This window comes from Chiloscyllium plagiosum, chromosome 11 (assembly GCF_004010195.1).
Source record: "Chiloscyllium plagiosum isolate BGI_BamShark_2017 chromosome 11, ASM401019v2, whole genome shotgun sequence".
Taxonomy (NCBI): Eukaryota; Metazoa; Chordata; class Chondrichthyes; order Orectolobiformes; family Hemiscylliidae; genus Chiloscyllium; species Chiloscyllium plagiosum.
Genome location: NC_057720.1, coordinates 78,981,752 through 78,995,399, shown reverse-complemented (window position 1 = coordinate 78,995,399; position 13,648 = coordinate 78,981,752). Strand labels below are relative to the sequence as shown.

Genomic DNA, 13,648 nt, shown 5'->3' with positions numbered 1-13,648 from the left:
GCTCTGTCTCCACGCCAACCTTTGATTGACAGACCTGGCCGCCTCGCGGACTGGCAGTGTCATCTGTCTCTACTGTTTCCAAAAGATTCAACTTGTTCCTGACAGGTACTTCCCCCGGGGTCTCTTGCACCTGTCTCCTCTCTGCCTTCCTCATCATCTCTCTTCTGCTCTCTTCTGATTTGTAATAACCTCACTGAAGGTCCTGTCCAGAAAGATTTCGTTCTCTCGGATGAGCCTAAGGTCCTCGAGTTCTTTCATCAGTGCTGCAATATGCTCTGTCAGTAGCTGAACGTGCACACACTTTCCACACTTATACGAGCCAGACACACCAGAGTCGTTGACCTCCCACATCAAGCACGTAGCACGCTGAACCAGTTTGGCAGTCATGTCTTCACCCTCTTCAACTGTGGCGTAATCACTTCACTCAACCTCCTCGTCGAAGACTCCTGAGCTAAAGACTCCTTCTTCTCTCAACAGGAACTTCCCTGGACTCTATTTTTGGGGCAAGTCTGTGGACTTTTAATTTAGGTTAGAGGAGGCCCTACTTTGTAGGACCTGGTGTCTAGAACACACCCACTCAAATTAACAATCACTTACCTTCCCGACCCGCTCTGCGCTCCGACTTCACTTCTGCCCAGCTCCCGCCGCTCTCTGCTGCAGACTCCCTGCCTCGAGGTGAGTCCCAGTGCGGACTCTGGACCTCGAGGCATTGAGGTGAATCCCAGTGCGGACTCTAGGCCTCGAGGTGAATCCCAGTGCAGACTCTGGGCCTCGAGGTGAATCCCAGTGCGGACTCCCTGCCTCGAAGTGAATCCCAGTGTGATCTCCCTGCCTCGAGGTGAGTCCCAGTGCGGACTCTGGACCTTGAGGTGAACCACAGTGAGGACTCTGGGCCACGAGGTGAGTCCCAGTGCGGACTCCCTGCCTTGAGGTGAATCCCAGTGTGGAGTCCCTGCCTCGAGGTGAGTCCTAGTGTGGACTCTGGGCCTCGAGGTGAATCTCAGTGCGGACTCTAGACCTCGAGGTGAGTCCCAGTGTGGACTCCCTGCCTTGAGGTGAGTCCCAGTGTGGACTCCCTGCCTCGAGGTGAGTCCCAGTGTGGACTCCCTGCCTCGAGGTGAGCCCCAGTGCGGACTCCCTGCCTCGATGTGAATCCCAGTGCGGACTCCCTGCCTCGAGGTGAGTCCCAGTGCAGACTCCCTGCCTCGATGTGATTCCCAGTGCGGACTCAGGGCCTCGAGATGAATTCCAGTGTGGACTCCCTGCCTTGAGGTGAGTCGCAGTGCAGACTCCCTGTGTCGAGGTGAATCCCAGTGCGGACTCTGTGCCTCGAGGTGAGTCCCATCGCTGACCAGACTACTCCATTTGCTTTATTTCTTTTCTCTTTTTCTCTGCTTTAGAAGAACTGTAATACTGAACTTTTAACTTTATTCGTTTATTTTTCTGATTTAAACCTAAGATTTTGTTCCTAGCTGGGAATGCCCACTCTGTACACTTCTCACTGTATTCATGTATCCCTGTACTTGTGTACACATGACAATAAAACCTAAAGCTAACTCTACCTCGCTATTCAGATGGACATAAATGATGCCGTGGCACTATTTCAAAGACAAACAGGGAGGTGTCCTGAGCAATGTTTATCCCTTATTCATTGTCAGTGAAGCAGATTATTTTACACCTTCTGCACGCCAATTGTCTCAATTATATCAAGGACTATAATTAAAAAACTACTTCATAAGCTGTGATGTGTTTTGGAATATTCTATGGTTGTGAAAGTGCTCTGTAAATGCAAGTCATTTTCATCTCTCTCCTCTTAGACAGTTGTTTCCTGTTCCAAACAGTACCGGCAATCTCTAGCATTAGACTGTGACCATTAGGTAGCTTTACCACAAGTAATCTCTACTGCAACTCCGAACTTGCACACTATTGGTGTGTCAGTGCTGTCCGTTAAGATATTTAATTACACTGTTAGCAATAAGCTCTTAGGAATCATTGCAATTACAACAAAATGTCCTTCCAGCGGATGTACATGTTCTCTGCGGTTACCTCTCAGCCTCTGTTTGGTGTGAGTCTTTGCCAAGCAAGTGTATTACAGCTGGAACTGTTTCCAGTGGCTTTGCCTGCTCCAACACCAGTGCAGATGTGAGAAGACTAGACAAACATATGGCCAGTCTAATTTATATATATAACCCTTGATCACTGTTTTGTTAAGCCATGCACATACTCCTTTGAATGTTTTGATGTATTTTCAAAAGTGTTTTGCAAACAAATATATGTATTTCAGTTTGACTTTATAGTTTGTATGACCACTTTGATATTAAAAACATTTAGAAATTTCCAATTCCTTTTCCTGCCCATGATCTCATATTGGCTTACAATCAGCAAGTGAAGCAATGCATCAAGATGAGATTTAAATTGAACAACAAACTTTAAAAAATGATTCACTTGCAATGATTCCGTTTCCATGTTTATAACCAGACAGACAGTAAAATAAATGCAAAGTACTGATACAGGAAATCTGAAGTAAGATAGAAAATGTTGGAGATACAGGAAATCTGAAGTAAGATAGAAAGTGTTGGAGAAAATCGACAGCTCTGTCGGCAGTTATGGAGACTTCAGTTGACTGTTATTTGGAATGCAGTGTAAAATAAATTCAACTTTATTGCACATGGTCCATTACAAAGGAGCTAATGGACTCTGATAATCAATGTGACAGTAATCTGGAAGGTCAGTTGGTTATGGTCACTGTTATTCCAGATTTTCCTCAGTTACCTCACTAATAGATTGCACCGCTAACAAATATGGTCGGGATTTGGAGGTGCTGGTGTTGGACTGGGGTGTGCAAAGTTTAAAAAATCAAACAACACCTGGTTACAGTCCAACCGGTTTATTTGGAAGCACTAGCTAAAGGAGCAGCACTTCCACATAAACCTGTTGGACTATAAACTGGTGTTTTGCGATTTTAAACCAATATGGTGACGGGCACAAAGTTGAGGAAAGTTTGGCTTCAGTGTCTGTGGTGTGGTCACACCTGAAGAACGCTCAAACTCCGGATTTGTTCCTTGCAAGCCACAGATTTTAAGTAATAGAAACAACAACTGCTGTAAATTCTTGGCCGCTCAGGCAACATCAGTGGAGATCAGTTCCCCACACCCACACAGACACACAGGCTGGCGGTGGACACCTAATGTGTGGGTGACATCGACACATGGTCCCTTAGATAAATGCGAGGTGCTGCATTTTGGGAAAGCAAATCTTAGCAGGACTTATACACTTCATGGTAAGGTCCTAGGGAGTGTTCCTCAACAAAGAAACCTTGGAGTACAGGTTCATAGCTCCTTGAAAGTGGAGTCGCAGGTAGATAGGATAGGAGGCTGGGGGGTGACCTTATAGAGGTTTACAAAATTATGAGGGGCATGGATAGGATAAATAGGCAAAGTCTTTTCCCTGGGGTGGGGGAGTCCAGAACTAGAGGGCATAGGTTTAGGATGAGAGGGGAAAGATATAAAAGAGACCTAAGGGGCAACGTTTTCATGCAGAGGGTGGTACGTGTATGGAATGGACTACCAGAGGAAGTGGTGGAGGCTGGTACAATTGCAACATTTAAGAGGCATTTGGATAGGTATATGAGTAGGATGGGTTTGGAGTGATATGAGCCAGGTGCTGGCAGGTGGCACCTGATTGGGTTGGGATATCTGGTTGGCATGGACGGGCTGGACCTAAGGTTCTGTTTCCATGCTGTACATCTCCACGACTCTATAACTCTAATTCCAGTCCGGTGAGAGCAATCCAGGCGGAGAGGGTGATCCCTTAGCGAGGGGGATGGCAAAAGATGGCCTGTAGCTGCCATTCTTATCACCATCAAGACTACTGGAAGTACACAGGCCTGTTGAAGGTGAAAAGAGGGCTCCTCACTGGAACCATTTCCAGATATGCTGCTATCCAGGCTAGTGCTTGCAGAACCATGTTGCAGCAAGGCAAGAGAGGAAGAGCAGAGGAAAGAATTGCAGGGAAATAATTGAAAAGAAAAACTAATGAAGAGGACGCATTGCAGTGTGCTGTGGCTCGGCAGGTAACACATATTACCCCATGATCGGATCTCTTTTATCTGTGTGTCCCTGAAATGAAAGTTCCCACACAAGCTGCACACTTTGGAAAGGTGCAATAACATTTAAATGACCCATTCACTTAAACAAATCAAGTATGCACTGCGAAATTGTATGAGGGTATATGTCAATCAGGACTCACTTCAAGAATATGTGTCCAAAATATCTTTTGGATGAAATGTTAAACAGAGGCCCCTTTTGCTGTCTTAGGTAGATGTAAAATATCCCAGTGCATTATCTGAGTATGAGCAAGTGAAATATCCCTGATATCCTGACCAATCTTTATCCCACAGCAACATTACAAAAACAGATTACCTGGTCATAGTTAGATTGCTGTTTGTGTGATCTTGCTGTGTGCAAATAAGCTGTTGGCTTTCCAAGAATTGCAATAGCTAAAAGGTCTGCAAAGCATTTTGGATGTCCTGGGGTTGTGAACGGTGTTATACAAATGCAGGTTGTTATTTTTAAAATGATTAATCCCTTAACTAGGAGCAGGAAACTAGTTGGTGCTGTTTATTTACTTATTAGCAGATTAGACTTGCCCGATGTGGCCATTAGTAATGTTTTTTCGCAGAGTGCGGTTATGTTTGGGTACTGATGCAGTGTGAAGGATCCTCAGAAAAAACCCTGCTGTAGGGAGCTTCTGGTTGCACGCCAGAGAGTCTGATTCACACACATTAATACCACTGCCTTGAGACAAATTAGAAGCAGCCAAATTCACTGAATGAATCAAGAATGGTAACATAAGCTGTAAATGTTTTATGATGGTTTAAAACAAGCTTGTTAAATCACTATTATCCATTTTGTATTTTCCTACGTATAAAAAGACCGCTTTTAAGGCCCAGTTAAGTGGTATACCATGCCAATAGATACAGGATGTGTTTCTGCCTCTACAATCAGCCAGAGCATCGATATTATTAATAAGTGATCAGATTATTGGATTATCTTTAAAATGTACTGCTTACTCATCCCATCCACATTCAATACTTACGTAGATGTAACCCATTTAACCCATTCTCACTGAGTGTTTGGAGCAATAACATATTCTTCAAGTACAGGGTGATTTAACTCTTTACCCCACTCATCCCAGCAACATGGGGTTTGACCCTTTTCCTCTGAGCACAAGGATATCTAACCCAAGTAGACAGTATTTTAACCCATTCCCTGGGTAGCAGCACATTTAACCCATTCTCACTTTATAGAAATTTAATCCATTCACCAAGCTTAAAATCTGTACTTTGAATGGGTTACCTCTCTATATACTGAGGATATTTCTGTGTACTTAGTGAATCGATTCAACTTGTAAGTTCTCATTTTGAATAACATGAATTTCAGGTTCTAAGGGTTAATATACTCAGGTGAAATGTGTGAAAGATCCACATTATGTGTTAATGTGTTAAATTGATGTATTCAGGTAGAGCGATTAATGCTCGATGATTCCCTATCTTTAACCTTTAACATTGGACTTCACATTGAATGATAAGCACAGCATGTGTAACTATGATTCTTCTGATTTAATAGACTAGTTTGGACTAGTTTTAATTAGTTTACCTATTTTAAAATGGATATTTTATATTTTTGCTTCTTGATGCCAAAGTGAGTTCAATTTACACCAAACAAATGAAATGCTGCTGTTCATTCAATGGATGTTATAGTTCCCATTATTTCTTCAAAGATAAATTATATCTTACTGAATTGCCTCAATTAGGGTGCAAAGCTAGGGTGGCAGGTAAGTGCTACCTGAATACATAGAAGTGAATTCATTGCCATGATTAAACAGAGATGTAACCTATTTCTCTGGGTATTTACAAACATATCCACTCTCTTTGAAATACATGGAAATTCCAGCTAAGTTATAAATTAGTCAAATGCTAAGGAGTGAAAGATGGACAAATGCTTGTCCCAGGAATTGTATTAAAATAACCATGGGTGAAGTTCTTAGAATTGTAGATTGATGCAGGACAAATTGAGACTATTCAGCCCATCAACCTGTCCCAGCTGTAGGAAGAGCATTTCAGTTTGTCCTACACCCTTGCTTTTGCCCCATTGACTTGGAAACCTTTCTGTTTCAACTCTTCCTTCAATTCCCTTTCAAAAGTTACTATTGAATCAGTTTCCAGCACCCCTTTCAGGAATTGCACGCTAGATCATTATTACTCTCGGCATGTAATAAGAGTTCCCCTTATCTCAAGTCTCATTCTTCTAACAATTACTTAAACTCTCTGCCTTCTAGTTAATGACCTGTCTGCCACTGAAACAGCTACTCCTTATTTAATTTGTCAAAACGTTTCACAACTTTAAATCAACAGCAGCATTTCATTTGTTTGGTGTAAAGTGAACTCACTTTGGCATCAAGAAGCAAAAATATAAAATATCCATTTTAAAATAGATAAACTCAGAAATTGCTGTTCATTTTCTGTGCTCAAGGCAAATGACCCATTTTCTCCAGCCTCTGCATGTAACTGATGATTTTCATCCCTGGTACCATTCCAACAAATCTCCTCTGCACCCTTTCTAATGCCTTGATATCCTTCCTGAAGTTTGTTACCCAGAATTGGACAAAGCTCTCTACATAATGAAAGATTTATAATGATTTACCATAATATATTTAACTTTACTCTATGCATGTTAATAAAGCCATTGATCCCACATGAATGTTTTAACAGCCTTCTGCTACCTTCAAAGTTTACGTACTTACACTCCTAAGACTCTGTGTCATTTTGTAATTATTGTCTTTCCTCATGCATCCTAACGAACTGCGTCACTTCACACTTCTGCCTGTTAAATTTCATCCACCACATATCAATTCATTGTATCCCGGTCCCTGACTTCCTCAAGCTTGATTTGAAGGAGCCAGTGTTGGACTGGGATGTACAAAGTTAAAATTCACACAACACCAGGTTATTGTCTAACAGGTTTATTTGGAAGCACTAGCTTTCGGAGCACTGCCTCTTACAACCACCTTGATGAAGGAGCGGCGCTCCGAAAGCTAGTGCTTACAAATAAACCTGTAAGACAATAACCTGGTGTTGGTGATTTTCAACTTCCTAAAGCTTGTAATATTATCATCCTCAATGTTGACTACATTTTCAAGTTCAATGTCTATTTAATATTTTTCAAGCTCTGTCCTTTATACTCAAGTCCAGGTCATTAATATCTATCAACAGATCAGTGGTTCTCCTGTATCTTGTTGAAAGGACACAGGAACCTCAACAGACATGATGCTCAATATTTCTAATGCAAAGCAACAATTATTAAAATAGATTTTCATTCAGAGAATGTAGCCAGCAATTTTTGCCCATCCTTAATTAACACAGAGAGGTTAGTGGTGAGTTGACTTTTTGAATTGCTGTAGATCTTGATGCGTTGGGACACCCCCAGTACTATTAGAAAGGGAGTTCAAGCATTTTGGTCAAGCAACATTGAAGAAACAGAGCACATTCTATGTCCTTGTCACCCTTAGTGCTTCCTCCAAATAGTGTTCAACATGGGGGAGCAGTGATTCATTAGCAGAAAGGAGAAGTAGGTGGCGATCAGCAGGAGGTTTCCTTGCCCATGTTTGACCTGATGCCATGAGATCTCAAGAGGTCCAGAGTCAATGTTGAGGACTCCCAGGGCAATTCCTTCCTGATTGTGCAATCATCACTGGTGGCTCTGTCCTAATGGTGCAACAGAACATACCCAGGTGTGATGACGGCGGTGTCTAGGACATTATCTCCAAGATATGATTCCATGGTATGTAGGCTTTGCTTAAGAAGATTATGGGATGGATAGCAATTTTGGCTAAAGAACCCAGATGTTGGAATGGAGTACTTTGCGGAATGAAAAGGACAATAGCTGCTGCTGTTGTTTCTGGTGCCTAAATCAATGCTAAGCGGTTGGCTGGCTTTACTCCTTTGTTTTGACTTTGCAGTGGTTTGAAATAACTGAGTAGCTTGCTAGCCCATTTCAGAAGGCAGTTACTGTGGAACTGGAGGCATATTCAGGCCAGACCAGGTATGGTCAGCAGATCTCTGACTTTGATCTAAATATTGATGATTTTAAAAGACATCAATAAACCAGCTGGGCTTTTACAACCATGGACAGTGGTCACAATGTTGTTATTAGACTAGCTTTTAGTTCCAGATTTTATTGAATAATATTGCATCATTTTCCATAGTGGGACATGAACCCATATCCCTGAAATTAATCTGGTGTTCAGGATCAAAAGCCTCATGACATTGCTACAGTGTGCAATGTATAGCTCCATAATAACATGTTAGTTAGATAAAGTCCTGGACATAGTTTTAAAATGCTCAATCCAAATCTGACCCTGAGCCTTGGCAACTTAAAACAAACATCCAAGTACTGGTGGTGGTGCAGAGAAGAGCCGTAGACTGATCTCTGACCTGAGATATGAGGAGGGAGTGAGAAACAGGAACATTTCCCTTATGAAAAGAGGTGTAGTTATAAGTGGAAAAATATATTACCTTACCACTAAATTTCATAGAAAGGTAACATTGGTCTACACTGCTGCAGTGTAAATTTAGTATCAATATTGAGAAGTTACTTTGCACACAAGGTGGTTAACATCTGGGCATGCAGAGGATAGCAGTAGAAACTTGAATCATTTTAAGAAAAACAGTGAGATTTCAAGCTCTTTCTGATGACCTGAGATGTGTTGGATGTGCTTCCTCACTTAAAATCATAGAATTGTATGGTATGGAAAAATTGGTCCATCTCGTCCATGCTGAGCAGATATCATAAACTGAGCTAGTCCCATATGCCAGCATTTGGTCCAAATCCCTCTGAACCCTTCCTATTTATCTACCCATCCAGATGGCTTTTAAATATTGTAATTGTACCAGCCTCCACCCCTTCCTCTAGCAGCTCATTCCATATACGTACCACCCTCTGCATGAAAAAGTTGCCTCTTAGGTTTGATGTTTCCCCTGTCACCTTAAACCTATGCATTCTAGTTTTGCACTCTCCTGTCCTGGGAAAGAAAAACTTTGTTAATTTACCCCATTCATGTCCCTCATGATTTTATAAATCTCTATAAGGTCTCCCCTCTGCCTCTGATATTCCAGGGAAAAATGCCCCAGCCTATTCAGTCTCTCCCTATAGCTCAAACCCTCCAGACCCAGCAACATCCTTGTAAATCTTTTCTGACCCCTTTCAAGTTTAACAATGTCTTTCCTATGGAAGGGAGACCAGAACTGAACATAGTATTCTAAAAGTGGCCGAACCAATGTCCTATATAGCCACATCATGGCGTTCCAACTCGTACACTCAGTGCATTGACAAATTAAGAGAAGGGTGCCAAACACCTTCTTCGTCATTCTGTCTACGTGCAACCCTACTTTCAAGGAATTGTGCACCTGCACCCCGAGGTCTCTTGTTCGGCAACACTTCCTAGGGTCCTACCATTAACTGTATAAGTCCTGTCTTGGTTTGCCTTACTGAAATGCAGCCCCTCGCATTTATCGAAATGAAACTTCATCTGCCACTCCTTGGCCCATCGGCCCACCTGATCACGGCCCCTTCTTCACTGTTGTGAGGATTTTGTAACATGTCCTACAGCCTCTGTAGTACTATCCTTGACTCTTTTCACATCGATATTTCATTCATGTTGCTTCAAATAAATTGTATGTTCTTATTTAAGTACATATGCTTGGGTATGCCCACTTGGAGCGAGAAAGCAGGCAATTTGAATGAAACATGGCTGATTTATTCTCTGTCATGAACATGTCACTATTGGCTGAGTTACAAAAGTCCCTTTTGATCCTGAGCTGCCAGATGTCTGGATTGGTCAAAGGAACATTTGAGATCCAAGTGGGAAGAGTGAGTTAGGAGGTAAGCTGAGAGTGCAGTAATGATCTGTTGGACTCTGTGGGCAGTGTGGAAGAAATTGTTCATAAATGCCAGCAGTCTTTGTTACCCACATCCAGATATTACTGAATATTCAATCATGTAGCAATGGGCATGCACCATTCTACCAAGCTCCCAAAAATATCACTTTTTTTTTAGTTTTCATTGAAGGGGCACAGTTGACCTACAAAATTATTTAAAGAAACTTTTCTCCATCCATGTGTAACTGAGTAATACGGTTGTGTTTCTGTCAGACGTCACTATGTAGATTCCAATGTATTGTTCCATATTTTTGATAATATACTTCACTCACAATGAAAATTAAGCTGGATTCCGCAAAGTCCTTCTCTTTGCTAAAATGGGAAGTGCAAGAAGATACTTTTGCTTCAGCCCATTTTTATTATGCTGCATTTTTTTCTGTCCTTACTCTTGGACTGAAGTATTGACCAACCTTCCCAGTAAGCTGCTCATCTATCTGTCAGCCCCCGCAAAGACCATCCACAACTAGGCCTATTTACAATACTGTGTGTGTATAGTTGTACAAAAAAAAGGGCTACTCATTGAAAAAAATCACCCACATATTCAACTAAAAAAGGGAAGAAATATTTGTGGATTTGTATATTAATAGTTTATTTTCAGTTGGAGTGAGTGTTGTACAATGTAAAACCTTTGCTATGTTTTCCACTCCTGCTGCCTTCTCCATTGGGGCGATGCAAAAAAATAAGTTTAATATTTGCTGCCTGCTGTGATTCCACCTGCTAATGCAATTTACAACAATGCAATCCCTGCAGAGTCAAGTGTCCATTGCTCAGGCATGAGCTATGATCAATGAGTGCAAGCAAGTTATTTGATTATGAGGGATTCACAGCATAACCCAATTCCTTGTGCTTGGGCAGCATCACATGAGGTTTCATTGATGGGCGACACTGGCCATTCCAGCATTTATTGCCACATTGCTGTGGGTCTGGAGTCACATGTAGGCCAAATCAGGTAAGAAGGGCAGATTTTCTTCCCTAAAGGGCATTAGTGAACCAGATGGGTTTTTCCTGACAATAAACCATCGTTTCATGGTCATCATTAGAATCCTATTTCCGGATTTTTAATCAAATTTTATTGAATTCAAATCCCATCATTTGTCATGGCAGGATTTGAACCCAGACCCCCCAGAACATTGCTAGGATAATACCACTAGGCCATGACCGACACGCTACCCAGTCAGAAACATTAATTCTGTTTGTATCTTTCTGTATTTGAGACTAACTCTATCTCCAGTCGCACCACGGACAATTTCAATGGTCAATTGCTGGATCTGACAGTGTTACACCAGGGAAGAGTTAAGTGGAAGTCCTTTTCAGAATCAGAATCCTGAAGCAAACATTTCAACAACTTGCATTTATATAACACCTTAATATGTGGTATGATGTTTTAAAGAAGTAATACCAAAAAGATTTAACTGAGCAAAATAGGTATGAGGACATATTGCATATAAAATAAGCTATAAATGAACAATGCAAATGAAAATTAAATGCAACAGTTGCAGTTGGTAGAGCTCCACTGTCGTGTCTTTCCCTCAAAGTTATGCCTTTTAAGATTTGTGTCCATTTCTTAGTTATAAGATACAGCTGGTTAACACATAAAAGTGTAAGATCATTTGCAAGTGAATGCTAGAGAATTTTGAAGTATACAGTGAGACCTTTTCATCCAAATTACATTGCTGTCTTCCACAGACAATAATGAAAAATTTCAAACCATTTCCAAATTATTTACAGTTTCCCTTTTATATTTATATTTTCCTTGAGCCAGGTAGGGTATTTCCTGCAGGGTAAAAGTGAGACTGAGAGATAAATAGGAGGGGGCTTGGAGCTGGGGGCAAGATAGCTGGGAAGGTGAGAGGTGGATGCAGGTGGAGGTTGATTGTAATAGGTCAAAGGGGAGGGTAGAGTAGATAGTGGGAAGGAAAAGATAGTTCCTGATGAAGAGCATATGCTCGAAACGTCGACTCTCCTGCTTCACTTGAATTAGGCAAAGAGGACAGATTTGGGCATCAGCCACCCTGAATTTGATTCTTGCGGTGCCATTTCCAACCTCAACACTCTATTAAGCTTACACAGCCAAATATGCACTTAGCAGTATGAAGGTCTTCATATGAAAGCTATTTGAAAGCTTCATCGACTATTTGCAGGTTGGTTATTGAATGATTAGGCTTATCTGTTGCTGAATTAGTTTAATACATTGCGCTGTCACTTAAAATTGGTGAAGTCACAGGACATGATGTGACATGAGGTAAAGTCCTGCGTTTTACTTCAAGGCTTTAACTCAGGCCACTTTCGCTCAGTCATGGGTGCTGCAGTTTCCATCCACTTCAGCCTAAACTGGAGAGAGAACAGAGGCAGCACAGAGGAGAACAAGCTGCTCAAAGAGGGAGGAGGAGCTAGGGAGGGTGTGGCTCAAAGCATAACAATTCTTACACCTCAACATCGACATCTGTTGCTGGCAGCCAAGCTACCTCAGTTTGGTCAGTGACAGGAGAAAGGTTAGTAGAAACTGTTATTGATTAGGGAAGTAGACTTGCAATTCCCTGGCATTGTAGATGGATGAGAGTGAGGACTGCAGATGCTGGAGATCAGAATCGAGAGTGTGGTGCTGGAAAAGCACACCAGGTCAGGCAGTATCTAAGGAGCAGCAGAGTTGACATTTCAGGCATGAGATCTTCATCAGGAAGGAGGCTTGTGAGCCATTGGGGTAGAGAGATAAATGGGAGGGAGCGTAGGGCTGGAGGGAAGGAAGCTGAGAGGGCTCTCAGCTACCTTCCCCACAGCCCCACTCCTCTCCCATTTATCTCTCTACCATCTTGGCTCACAATCCTCATTCCTGATAAAGGGCTCATGCCTGAAACTTCGATTCTCCTGCTCTTTGGATGCTGCCTGACCTGATGTGCTTTTCCAGCACTGCACTTTCGACTGTAGATGGATGAGTCAATCACGGACAACCTGATCAGAAAGGGGGTGGGTTTGTTGGCTGTGTGATTTCTCCCTTGTTGCTTAGCTACTCACCATATACTGGGTGGTGAGAACTGTAATTACAGGGTAGGGCAGACCTTGCTAAATTATCATACCTGCTCTGAAGAGCACAGTAAAGTTCTCCAGGGTGATCCAGGAGATGGAAGCATCACCCCCAGTTGCCTGATCAATGATGTTTCGAGTGTAAAGCTGAGCTGGAAGCTAGGATTGTGAAGGTTGAGTTAGGAAGGTGTGGTAAATGGAACAGTGTGTGAGGAGAATGGATGTGACATATGTCTTGAAATGGTTAAAGATGGATAAATCCCCAGGACCTGATCAGGTGTACCCGAGAACTCTGTGGGAAGCTAGAGAAGTGATTGCTGGGCCAGTTGCTGAGATATTTGTATCATCGATAGTCACAGGTAAGGTGCCCGAAGACTGGAGGTTGGCAAACGTGATGCCACTGTTTAAGAAGGGCGGTAAAGACAAGCCAGCGAACTATAGACCGGTGGGCCTGACCTCGGTAGTGGGCAAGTTGTTGGACGGAATCCTGAGGGACAGGATGTACATGTATTTGGAAAGACAAGGACTGATTCGGGATAGTCAACATGGCTTTGTGCGTGGAAAATCATGTCTCACAAACTTGATTGAGTTTTTTGAAGAAGTAACAAAGAGGATTGATGAGGGCAGAGC

At 42.3% G+C, this 13,648-nt stretch overlaps 1 protein-coding gene across 1 annotated transcript in view; it reads left to right on the top strand.

Moving 5' to 3' along the window:
* The window catches only part of LOC122554608 (procollagen galactosyltransferase 2-like), a 173,640-nt gene that overhangs the window by 55,099 nt on the left and 104,893 nt on the right, over nucleotides 1-13,648 (top strand). The window lies entirely within an intron of this gene.